The following is a 13,848-nucleotide window of genomic DNA, read 5'->3' on the forward strand; positions in this document are numbered from 1 at the left end:
AGGGGGAGAAGGGGGGTATCCCTTCAGAAACATGCTTCTGTCAGGATACCACTCCTACACCTCCCTACAGACTGCTTTTGATGGGGGTGCCAGGGGGAGCTCCCCAGAGCTTGTTTCTGGTGGGGTTCCACTCCTACCCCACCCTGCTGAGCATGCTTTTTTCAGGAGGTGCTAGAGGGAGACCCCAGAATCATACTTCTGGTGGTGTCCAACTTCTACAGCCGCCCCCAAGCATGCTCCCAGTGGGGGGGGGTGCCAGGGGTCCCCCAAGAAGCATGATTCTGGTGGGGCCCCACTCCTACAGCACCCCAGAGTATGCTACTGGCAGGGGTGGGGTAAGGGAGAGCCCCTAGAACAGACTTTCTCACAGGCCCAGATCTTCAAGAATTAACAGGTGTCAATTTACAATAGAATTTACTAATGAATTTACTGTAGAGCTGGTTTATCCTTATTGTTAGGTGCCATCAAGATGGTTCCAGCCCATAGCAACCCTATGCACAACAGAATGAAACATTACATTGTCCTGCGCCAACCTCACAATTGTTCCTATGTCTAAGCTCATCGTTGCAGCCACCGTATCAATACATCTCTCTGAGGCCTTCCTCTTTTTTGCTGCCCCCGCACTTTACCAAGCCCGATGCCCTTCTCCAGGAATTATCTCCTGACAATCTGTCCAGAGTGTGCAAGACAAAGTCTTGCCATCCTTGCCTCACAGAAGCACTCTGGCCTCACTCCTTCCAACACACACTGGTTTGTACTGTTAGGCCAGGGTATTTTCATGACCTTCTCCAGCACCACAATTCAAACGCAGTGGTTCTCTTTCGGTCTTCCTTATTCAGTGTCCAACTTTCACATGCAAATGAGGCAATGGGAAATGCCTTTTAACAAACTAAATCTCAATTAAATATGGTACATTTACAGAGTTGATCAACAGCCGACAGTCTTCCACTTCCCTCTATCAACATGGATTTAATTTGTTCCAACTGTCCCATTGAGTTGCAGACAGTAGTAGAGCTAATTTCCTAATTCTTTCTCATTTTGTACCAAAATGTGTTAGTCCAGGTGGACTAGAGAAACAAATCCAGAGACACTTATATGTGTATCAGAAAGAGCTTTATGTACAAGAGCAATTTTACATTAAGAAAGCAGCCCAGTCCAGTCCAAATCCGTGTGTCTGATATTAGCCCATATGTCCAGTACCAGTCTATAAATTTCTCTTCAGACTCACACAACACATGCAATGATGCTGAATGTAGGAAGACCACAGGCTGGTGGGGGGAAAGTCTTGTGGATCCAGTGGTGGAGGAGGCATCTCAGTGCTGGCAGGGTTCTCCACGTGGTTCCTTCACCTCTGAGGCTTTGACTTCCATCAGTCAGTCTCCATGTGGCTTGTCAACAAGAATGTCTCTCTGGGAGTGGCCTGTTTCCTGCCTCCAAAATGTGGTCATCAAACTGCATCATGCTTGACAGGCTAAACTCCACTCCCTCACTCTTAATTCTCTCAAATTGACAACAGATTATGTTACTACCACCCCGAATCATCATGTCACCACGTCTCTGAGTTCAGTGGGTATTTCTGATCCATGGCACAGTGCTACTTCCACTAACTTTCTGCTTCTTGTCACCAGTCTCCCAGTCTCCAAGTGATATGATGTGACTTGGAACTTTGCTTCTGATTTTTTCTCCCTATAATTCTGAAAACCTCCAATATCATTGGTAATTCAAATGCCTTGTAATTACAGGAAAGAGTAAAGTTTTAAAATTAATATCTCATGGACCATTTATTAATGTGAGAAAAGCATCGTGATACATTTTCAGGGGACAAGAACATACAATTCCATAGATGTATAGATTTTTACTTCACTACACCTGTGGATTTGTTTAGGTAAGATGTATGTTTGGTGTGTGTTGGACATGTAAAAAGAGAAATTAGTATTAGAACGATGTTTTCTGTGCATGAAAAGGGAATCAACGAATTCTAGAAAGTTCGGCAACTGAGGACTCTGGTAACCCTGAACTTTGCAACTGGGGCTACATTCACTGGTACCTTCTGTCAACAGATTCCGTCACTGCCAAAGAAGTAGTCTTGTCTGAGAAACCACTGATCTCCAAGGAAACAGACCTTATTGAGCCAACCTTGTTAGATGAACTAATCTGTCACACTGACTCTGTAGCCTCTGTGTACCATCAGCTTCCCAATGCGTTTGTAGAAGGAAGTCTTAGGATCCATAACAAACACCCATTCAATATGGAAGCACTGATTCTGGTGACAACCCTGTTGGCACGATCACTGCAACCAACTTGGAACAACCTCAGCTTCTTTACTCAGGCAACCTTTTGATTCCTCAAGGAGATCTTTTGAATCTTGATCTTAGTCTCCCAGTCAATGAGCCACAGGTGTCTTCCATGCAAATGGGAGCAGTGGATCTCTTGGCAGGGGAACTAGATAGTCTGGCTGGGCAGTCCTGCATCCCATCTTCAGTGCCTGCAAAATTTGCTCTTCCACCTACTACTGCTGACCACCTACTACTGCTGAATGACCTTTTTGAATTTTCCACAGAAACAGGAGAATATGTGACTGCAGCAAAGTTTAAAGGCTTGGAGATTTCAGGAACATTCACTTACCATCAAGGCGACATCTATATGGAAATGAACTTCACCCACACAGGTTTGCAGCACATGACAGACTTTGCCATCCAGTTAAACAAGAATAACTTTGGTGCCATGCCCAGCACACCTCTGACCATCTATACACCACTGATGCCAAACCAGAGCATTGACATCTCCCTTCTTCTCAACACCTTAGACCCAGTCATGAAGATGGAACTTCTGCAGGTGGTTGTGAAAAATAATATGGATGTTGTGGTAGTTATATAACAGTCAATTTAAGGATTAAGCGTGTAGGGGTGGAGTCCAGCCTGTCAATCAGGTCATAACCAATGAGGCTTCTGTGTGGGCATAGCCTTCCCCTAAGGATTCTGGGAATTCCACTATTTCCTCCTTGGAGGTGGGAGACTCTGCTCACACCCTGGGAGACAAGCAGCTGCCACAACACATGGACCCACCCTGATGCAGCCCTAGGTGCTGGAGAAGCCATGCAGAGACCTCCCAGCACTGAGATGTTTCCAATGCCACTGGATCCAAAGACTTTCTACCCACTCGCCTGTGATCTTCTACATTCGGTGCCATTGCATGTGTTTCGTGAGTCTGAAGAGGACTTTATAGATTGGTTTTGGACATATGGGCTAATATTGGACTTATGGACTCGATCTTGACTGGGCTGGGATGTTTTCTCAATGTCCAATTGCTCATACATAAATCTCTTTCTTATACCCATATGTGTGTCCATGGATTTGTTTCTCTAGTCTACCCAGACTAACACAGATGTTTTCTACTTCAGCTACCTCATTCCATTCAATATGCTTTTTGTAGAAGATGGCAAAATGGAATGCCAGATCTTCTTTGCAACATGGAAGGATATTCCTAATGAAAATGAACTTCAGTTTCAGATGAAGAAATGTCATTTAAATGCCAACACTGTTTCCGGAAAATTGCAAAACAGCAATGTTTATATTGTTGCCAAGCAAAATATGGAAGAGCAGAACATACTGTACCAATCGCTGAAGCTCATGGGAAATGGATTTTGGCCAAACTTTTTATCCAGTCAGGAAACCCAATTATATATTGTTACTGAAGTGCAGAGCTTCTGAAGTCTCTCAGTACATCTATCAGATTTATGACAGCATCTTAAAAAACTAATGGACGGGTCCAGTGCCCTCCAGCAACCCTGTGTTTCGTGTAAGCCATGAGCTCTTCACTGGAGGAAATTACTTTGATGTACAGAATCTAAACACAAACACACTGAGGGTACCCACTAAAGTAGTGACTGATGTAACCTGTACTAACAGTAGGGCATCACCTGCCGCATATTTTGAGCTTCGTGTGAACCTGTATAACCACTGCTTCAATCGCTTCCCATTTGTCACCTGCTGCTGCTATCTGGTCCTTACTTGTGGCCTTCTCCATGCTATGCCAATGATTGGTGTTGTCTACATCTGCTTTTGAGTGTCATTTGATATTTTGAAACCAACCACTCCTTTCAAAAGCAGAAAAGAGGGAAAAGTAAAGTAAGGAAGTGTTCCTGAAAAAAAAAGTTTCATTTTGTACTTTAAGTTTTATTTCATCGGTCGATATGGGGTCCCTGCTGAATCAAATGAATAAGCCCTGCTCTTCTCTTTTAACACAAGAGAAGCAGTTTTACTCTGAGCCAGAATCACCTCTACACAAACTAAAACAACACCTGGTTGGTTTTTATTCTGTTTTTTAATACAATGAGGATACAGAAATCCTGGTGGCACTGTGATTAGAGCACTGGCCATCGAAACTCCAGTTTCTAAGGAGAACTATTACATTACCTGTCCATAAAGATCTACAGTCCAGAAAACCCTATATAAAGTCCCTGTGAGTTGGAATAGACTCAATGACAGAGTATGATTGTATGATTGGAGTCAGAAAGCATGTTCTCTCCCATTTTGTGGAATGAGTTTAATGGCCCAGAACTGAAAGTAGTTAACAGGAAGTGAAAGTTTCCTGTTTTACAAAGTTGTATTCAGCAAGTCAATTCAAGTCTGCAAACAAATTGCCCCAGTCCCTGCCCCCGTCCAGCACAGCCACCTTCTGCTGTGGGTCTCGGACATTTTCAGGATGCGACTTTTCTCTGTTTCTTGCATGGTCATCGGTGTCAGTGTCCTCAGACGGCAGGCTCTTAATCTGAAAACAGGCTGTGCTGACTGAAAGGACCATGGAAAGGAAAGACATTTCCTTTGCGAAGTCCTCAGGAGATCGATTGATGCAGTGGCTGTTGCAACACTGGGCTCCAATATAGCAAATATTGTTAAGACAGTGTGGTGGTGTTAGGTGCCTTGGAGTCAGTCCTGACTCCTTGAGAGCCTGCATGCAGTAGAAGGAAATACTGCCTGGCCCTGTACCCTCCTCACAGTGTTGATATTGGAGCCCAATTTTCCCAGCCATGTGTCACTTTATCTCCATGACAGTCTTCTCTCTTCTCCTCTTCCCTCTCCTCCTCCTTTGGTTTAAAGGACAGTGTAGGATTAAGCAGTGTTTCCTTCTGCTGTCCAACACAATGGGATACTTAGATTTTATAGATCTGCAGTGAGGTTGAGTGCATATATCACTGGAAATTTTGTAAATTACATGGTAGCATTTTTCACTTTGGAGGTCTTACAAAGAATTTATGTGTTTTCCTTTTAAGATACTCCTTGTTATACAGCTTGGAAATAATCAAATTACTTTTCATAATTATTTCATGATTATTTTCTTGGTTTAGTTTCATTATGGTTTAGATTCTGCATAATCAGACAGGCTTACAATATACTATACATATCCGGTAACACTCTCATCCTTTCCATTACTGACCCAAATAAAATTTATCATCTGAAAAAATTCATTGATTAAATTACTCATTGATTTTAATCCCTCAAGTTATTTTACTGAATGCTTTTAGAAAATTATAAGGTCCATCTGAGCGAAGGGGCAGCTCTCAGCCATAGCCAGCGTCTCTAACCCTTTCTCCACCCCCATGAGGTAGCTCCATACTGTGACACCTCGTCTTCTCAAAATAGTCTCACAGAGACCTTGCCCCCTCTCTTCACCATTCCCCTGGTGCCACAGGCAATGTGGGGAATAGTAGACTCCTTTTAGACATAATGATTTATTTCTGGCCCCAAAGATTATTAACATGGGATTCCTTTGTTCTCTCTCTCTCTGACTTTCTGCACCTTCTCCTGTGGCCGCAAGTCCCTCAGTCTCTTCCTCTCTCTAGCTCTCCCTTCTTCCTGTCAGATATTCTCTCTCTACTGTCTTCCAAACTTCCTTTAACCTGCCCTCTTTACTCTCATTCCAATCTAAACACCCTGGCAGTTCGTTAACTCTACTAAAACCTGTTAATTAAAATCTATTATCTGGCTCTGCTTTTCCTTTATTCCCGTTCCAACATAATGGTGCTGAAACTCTAGAGAGGTATTTGTGGCCAGGACTGTTGAGACATTAGCCTCTCTAATACTGATTCTCTGGTGGCCTCTTCCCGGACCCATCACAGCAGTCTTGTATGTCTGCAGTTAGAGACATTCCAATTCGAAAGGATCTGTGAGTGTAAAATCCAAAGCTCCCCACTCCAGGGTCATCTGCAGTCAGATGTCCTTCTCAGCCAGTGGCTCCTCTCACGAGCTCAATTTTTCACTCATTCAGCCTTTGATTATAGGATGTACTGTGAATGCAACCTGGAACTGCTGGGTATCCAACTGATTATAGAAAATCTAGCGACTACAAATTAATCCTCACAATTTGAAATGTCCACTAGATGGCACTCCTGACTTAAAAATTCTAATGATTACTGCAAATCAAATTTTTTTTTCAACAACCATACTTGCAAGCATTCTATAGTCTCTGCTCTCATCCCCATCTCTATCAGGATTGCCTTCCTCCTCAATTCCTGCAAGCCCAGGGTAAAATTGCCCTTCTAGTTTTTCAGATCACGTTAAGCCTCAGTCAGCCTCTTCCTTTAGTGCTGTTTCACCCCCTCCTCAAGAACGTCTTCTTCCTTTGTTCTAAACCCCTCCCACTCCCACCTCCACCACCTTCTCCTCCACCACCTTCTGACATTCTGTAATCCCATCTCCTCCACCTCCATCTCCTCCACCACCTTCTGACATTCTGTAATCCCATACCCCCTACCCTGTTATCTATACAACTTCTGCAGTCATTTCTCCCTCCCCACACCACAAGTTTCTCCCTTCACTCCTTCTGTGTCAGAGTGCCCTCCCATCAGCACCATCTTCTGAGCAATCTGACATCTCTCCCCTGCTGCTGGCATCATTCCTTCCTCTCACCAGTTTTTGTTCAACTCTTCCCTGCACAGAAGCAGCTTCTTTGAATCCAGAGTCCATCCTCAAACCCTGCCTCCTTCCTTCCTCTCCGAGAAGTCATGGGAGCAGAAGGGCTGGTAAAAATGCATATTCTTTTCTCAAATTTATGGTTTATTTTTTTCTAGGAAGATGTCTGGAAACTTTTGCCTCTGACGTAGACATTTATGCCAGAAAGTTTAAAATATCACTCAGTCTTATAATCTTACCTGGAAAGATATTCATATTATTCATATAACTACTCTGGCTCCTAAAGCTTGAAGATAAACAAGCGGCCACCTAGCTGAGAACCATCAAAGCCTACATGGAAGAAGCAAACCAGCCTGTCTGACCCCAAGGTGCAGAAGGGACCAGTTATCAGATATCAAAGAGCTAAAAACCATATCAGTGGGTGCCCAGCTCCCTGATATGATCAATGAAGCCAAATGTGTGCATAAGCAAATGTGGTGAAGAAAGCTGATGGTGCCAGGCTATCAAAAGAGATAGTGTCTGGTGTCTTAAAGGCTCGAAGATAAACAAGCGGCCATATAGCTCAGAAGCAACAAAGCCCACATGGAAGAACACACCAGCCTGTGTGACCATGAGCTGTCGAAGGGATGAGGTATCAAGCATCAAGGAACAAAACATCATTCATTGAAAATGTGGGTGAGTGCAGAGTGGAGACCCAAAGCCCAATGGTAGCCAACTGGACACCCCTTGCTGAGGGGTTGGGGGGAGGAGATGAACCAGGCAGGGTGCAGGGTAGCAATGATGAAACATATAAATTTCCTCTAGTTCTTAAATACTTCCTCCTCCCCACTATCATGATCCCAATTCTACCTTGCAAAACTGGCTAGAACAGAAGGTGTACATTGGTACAGAGAGCAACTGGAAACACAGGGAATCCAGGACAGATGACTCCTCCAGAAACAGTGATGAGAGTAGTGATGCCTGGAGGGTGGAGAGACTGTGGGGTAGAAAGGGGGAACTGATTACAGGAATCTACATATAGCCTCCTCCCTGGGGGAGGGACAGCAGAGAAGAGGGCAGGGGGAGATGTCAGACAGTGTAATATATGACAAAATAGTAATATATGAATGATGAAGGGTGCACGAGGTAGGGGAGAAGTGGGGAGGGAGGGGGAAAATGAGCAGCAGATATTAAGGCTCAAGTAGAAGGCAAATGTTTTGAGAATGATGATGGCAACCAATGTACATATGTTCTTGACAATGGATGTATGTATGGACTGTGATAAGAATTGTATGAGATATAAACAATACCCTCCCCTTGGGTGGATTAATGCCCATGACCCCACTACCCTTTTCTTCCTTGTATTCATCCTTTTGTTTTCCTTTCCCCGCTTCCTCCACCATTGTCTACCATGTACATCCCTGGTTTTGGTCTGGTCTCTTCCATACTACACAGTCTTCACCCCTAAAATGTTTGTATATATGGCGGGAAAAAAAATGTTTGTATACAGTAGTTTTTTTCCCTATGCCACTTTTGCTTTTTTAAAAATGTTTTAATTCTTACCTCAGCGGGCTCATGTTGTACTTGTCCTTTTGTGCCTGACTTACCTCACTTAGCATGATTTCCTCTAGTTCTTCCCATGCCGCTATGTGCCTCATACGTTCATCACTGCTTTTTAGTGATGCCTAGTACTCCATTGTATGTATATACCACAGTTTTTTAATCCAATCGTCAGTTGATGGAAATTTGGGTTGCTTCCAACTCCTTGCAATTCTGAACTGTGCCGCAATGAACACTGGAGCACAGATGTCTGGTCTTGGTTTGTTTCTTGCCTCTTCTGGGTATATGCCCAGTAGGGGGATTGCTGGGTCATATGGTAACTCTATTTCCATCTGTTTTAGGTATCACTAGATTGATTTCCATAGTGGCTGTACGTACTTACAGTCCCACCAGCAGTGGATGAGAGTTCCTGTCTCCCCTCAGCCCCTCCAACACTTGTTGCTTTCTGATTTTTTGAATTGGGCTACCTTTGAGGGTGTCAGGTGGTACCTCATTGTTGTTTTAATTTGCATTTCTCTTATGGCTAAAGATCGGGAACATTTTCTCATATGTTTGTTGGCCATTCGGATTTCTGCGCCTGTGAAACTTCTGTTCAAGTACTTTGCCCACCTTTCAAGTGGGCTATTGGTTTTTTCTTTTTGGAAGCTAGCAAAGTGGGTGAACAAGTAAATGTGGTGAAGAAAGCTGATGGTGCCCGGCTATCAAAAGAGATAGTGACTGGGGTCTTAAAGGCTTGAAGATAAACAAGCGGCCATCTAGCTCAGAAGCAACAAAGTCCACATGGAAGAACACACCAGCCTGTGTGATCGAGTGGTCCTGAAGGGATCAGTTACCAGGCATCAAAGAACAAAAAATCATATCATTGACTGCACACCTCCATGATAGGATCGCTGAAGACAAATGGGTGCATAAGCAAATGTGGTGAAGAAAGCTGATGGTGCCCAGCTATCAAAAGAGATAGTGTCTGGGGTCTTAAAGGCTTGAAGGTGAACAAGCGGCCATCTAGCTCAGAAGCAAAAAAGCCCACATGGAAGAAGCACACCGGCCAGTGCTATCACGAGGTGCCAAGGGACCAGGTATAAGGCATCATGCAAAAAAAACAACAACGATATAAGTGTGTGTATATATGTGTATATGTATATGTATATATATACACCATATTAAATGAAGGGGGAAGTGCAGAGTGGAGACCCAAGGCCCAAGTGTCGGCCAATGGAGATCCCCTCATAGAGGGGTTTAGGAGAGGAGATGGGTTAATTAGGGTGCGAGGTAGTACCCATGAAGAACACAGCTTTCCCCCAGATCCTGGATGCTTCCTCCCCCCAACTACCATGATCCGAATTCTAGCTTGCAGGGCTGGATAGGACAGAGGCTGTACACTGGTACATATGAGGGCTGGAGGTACAGGGAATCCAGGGTGGATGATACCTTCAGGACCAAGGGTGTGAGGGACGATGCTGGGAGAGTGGAGGGTGAGTGGGTTGGAAGGGGGGAACTGATTACAAGGATCCACATGTGACCTCTTCCCTGGGAGAGGGACAGCAGAGAAGGGGGGAAGGGAGACTCCGGATAGGGCAAGATATGACACAATAACGATGTATAAATTACCAAGGGCACATGAGGGAGGGGGGAAAGGGGAGGGAAGGGGAGAAAAAAAGAGGACCTGATGCAAGGGGCTTAAGTGGAGAGCAAATGCTTTGAGAATGATTGGGGCAGGGAATGTATGGATGTGCTTTATACAATTGATGTATGTATATGTATGGATTGTGATAAGAGTTGTATGAGTCCCTAATAAAATGTAAAAAAAAAAGAGGAGAAAAAAATGATTAGGGCAAAGACTGTACAGATGTGCTTTATACAATTGATGTATGTATATGTATGAACTGTGATAAGAATTGTATGAGCCCCAATAAATTGTTTAAAAAAAAAGAATTGTATGAGCCCCCAGTAAAATGATTAAACAAAAAAGACAGGAAGAGTGTCTGGGTAGCAGCATGGTTTGTCTGGGTAGACTAGAAAAACAAATCCAGGGAGACTCATATGTGAATAAGAAAGAGCTTTACATGCAAGAGTAATTGAATATTGAGAAAATGTCCCAGTCTAGTCCAGATCAAATCCATAAGTCTGATATTAGCCATATATCTGATTCCAGTGTATAAATTCCTCTTCAGACTCACACAACACATGCAATGATGCCAAATGCAGAAATATCACAGGCCAGTGTGGGTGCAAAGTCTTATGGATCCAGTGGTGTGTAAGCATCTCAGCACTGGCAGGGGTCTCTACATGGCTCTTCAAGCTCAGGGCATTAGTTTAGCTCCATATGTCTTCTCAGGTGGAATGTCTTTCAGGGAGTCATACTATGTCCTGCCTCCAGTGAGCTATTTATCTCCTTAGCACCTCCAAATAAGGTCATTAAGCTGTGACCTGATTGACAGGCTACACCCCACCCCCTGGCTCTTAATCCTCTCAAATGGACAACAGATTATGTAACTAATATATGGCATTACAGAGAAGCAATAGAAATTCATATCTAGAACCCATGAGAAAATTCAGCACAGTTTTTATATAGCAGTGGTTCTCAACCTTTTTAATGCCGTAACCCTTTAATACAGTTCCTCATGTTGTGGTGACCCCCCCAAGCATAAAATTATTTTTTTTTGCATAAAATTATTTTCATTGCTACTTCATCACTGTAATTTTTCTACTGTTATGAATCAGGCAGCCCCTTTGAAAGGGTCGTTTGATCCCCAAAGGGGTCGTGACCCACAGGTTAAGAACCACTGTCATAGCCTCTCAAAGACTTTTCATAAATTCACCAGGTTTACTCTTTCAACACTAGGTGGCACTACATTACCTCATCCACATCTTATCTCACATCTCCCAAGGTGAGGAAAGAGCTTATACATTTGCTGGCCTTTACCCTTCAAAGCACAATGGGTATATCTGAACCAGTTAACACTCAACCACAAGTGGGTAAGCCACTTGGACCCTGATTTCCGCCAGAACCTGTCCTAGAATACAATCAAAAGGGGACTCTAGGATGCTGATTGCCTTTTCTGCCAGAAAGTGGGAAGGATCACCTCTTCCATAATGTCTCTGGAGCAACCTCCTCAAAAATGCCTCACCATCAGGGCTCGTAGGCTCAGCAATCAAGAACTGGGTCCAGGGTCTGAGGCCCACGGAGACCACCCACCTCATGCCCAGGGTAACTACTGTCATCTCTGGTAAGCCCATTTCTTTCCTCTCTGCATAGTCTACATTACTTACACACGTAGGACACACTTCTTTAGCACCAGCCACTATTCCAGCAGTCACAAGTGTAGTATCAGAGTCACTCATTACACGAACACTTTCATATCACTGGTATAATGTGCAGTTCTCACACAAGCTTCTACCCATTCCATATTGCCCATCCCCATACTCAATTCAAAACAGGAATATCTATACAATTGACAGAAGCCTCACAGCCTCCCAACCTATTACTTCTCTTACAATGCTACCTGCCTTCACTTCCTCCCAAAATAGCTCTAGTGTCCTGGTACCTCCCTGTCAATTCCCTCCTTTACTACCTGCTCTGGTTAACCCACGGGTGAGGTATATCATTTAAATGCTGTTACTTTGCGTCACTAACCTGTTTACATCAGGTTAAATGACACCTTGACATTTCCTAATGTGCCTCAGTCCCCTATCACTTTTGACACTTAAAAGCCTGAAACCTATAATGTCAAAACCCCTGAAGGAAGGCCTATTAAGGCCCACTCACTCTCCCTACAACTTACCAATTCTGCCAGTCATTAAACCAGTAGCAACTACAGACTAGTTCAAGATCTTAAAGCATCATCAACTTTGCTGTCTTGCCGATTCATCCCATTGTTCCCAACCCTTACACTCTGTTCTCCACTATTCTGCCCAATACGCAATTGGGCAGGTTTAAAAGTTATGTTAACTGCAAAAATCATAGATGCCAAGAAGTGAAGTTCCAATGCCAGCTAGGGGAAAAGATTCGGTAAGCTGAAGAAGGAAGAAGAACGTGAATTTTACGTCTGTGCCAGAAGATGAAAGAGGGCAAAGCGCAGCTTGAGAGTATGCAGTAAGTTGGAGAAGGATTGAGGAAAGGTGAACTGTATTTGTCAGGGTTTGCAATACCTGCAAACAATGAGGATGTAAGAAGGTTAAAGAAAGTAGCTTTGGGGGGACAGGCTACAGAAAAGTGGCTGAAGGGAGATATTGGACAGTGTAAAACATGAAAAAAGTAATTTCTAAATTATCAAGGTTTCCTGAAGGAGGGATGGTGGGGGAGGGAGGGGAAATGAGCTGATACCAAGGGCACAAGTAGAAAGGAAATGTTTTGAGAATGATGATGGCAACAAATGTACAAATGTGCTTGACACAATGGATGGATGGATTCCGATAAGAGTTGTATGAGCCCTCAATAAAAATGATTACAAAAACAAAAACACAAAAAGAGGAGCTTGTCTTAGGATGTCTGGGTGTACCAGAGGATGGACAGTAGGCTAAACTTGAAGGTATACAGTACATTGTAGAAGGTTTGAGGAAAGTGGATTTTATTTGCCTTGGTTTCTTTAAAAGAAAAGAACATTAAAAACTATTTTGAAATCTTGAGCCCCATGGCTCCTACCACTTCTGGGACTTCTTAGTTTAATATGTATAATTATGTACTTTGGACCCTGCTTCTTTCGCTGTTAAAAAGGCACAACAAGGCATTGAGTGAGATGGAGAAGAAAAGAGGAATCTACGTAGCCCTCCTGATACCCAATTCAGTTTCCACCAGAGAGGACAGCCCTAAGAAATACATGATGTATATTTATTATAAAAATCCTGACATTCATTTCTTAAATAGTTGCTTAAGTGGGAAAAAAATCTTACTTTAAAAAAAACAAAACTTATTTTTATGACTTTTTACTTTTAAATGTTCGTTGTAGCTTTTGACAACAGCTCCCTCTGCTGGCTCAAAGCGTGCACTTCAAAGATAAATACATTTGTATTTACGTACGCAACTGGAATTTCTTAGCTTAACATTTTGCAGCAGAGGTTTACTTTATATTGAATGAATTTTCTTTTTCAGAAAAGACGGAAGATTTAGGAATATGAGGGCAAGTGGAATATTCTTTTTCCTTGGCTACTCCAGACACGAGTCTCAACAGCTCAGCAAGGGTTTCTAATATTCTTTGTAAAAGAACCAATTTTTCCCCTAAAAATGAAAAGTAAGTAGAAGATGTTTTCATTGAAAACATTATTTTGTAATATAAAGATGTCCCTCCTTTCCTTTGGGTCTAGTGTGCACAACGAAACCAGCATTCCACTGTTACTTTAACAAATAAGACGTTGAAACCCTTACAGAAATGATATTAACAATAATTATTTTAGTCCCAAA

General features: G+C 43.1%; 1 pseudogene; it reads left to right on the forward strand.

The window, feature by feature from the left end:
• The first annotated feature begins 275 nt into the window (after positions 1–275).
• Positions 276–3,296, forward strand: LOC142457253 (AP-2 complex subunit beta pseudogene; annotated as a pseudogene).
• The last annotated feature ends 10,552 nt before the right edge of the window (positions 3,297–13,848 follow it).

The sequence above is a fragment of the Tenrec ecaudatus genome, chromosome 9 (assembly GCF_050624435.1).
Source record: "Tenrec ecaudatus isolate mTenEca1 chromosome 9, mTenEca1.hap1, whole genome shotgun sequence".
NCBI lineage: Eukaryota > Metazoa > Chordata > Mammalia > Afrosoricida > Tenrecidae > Tenrec > Tenrec ecaudatus.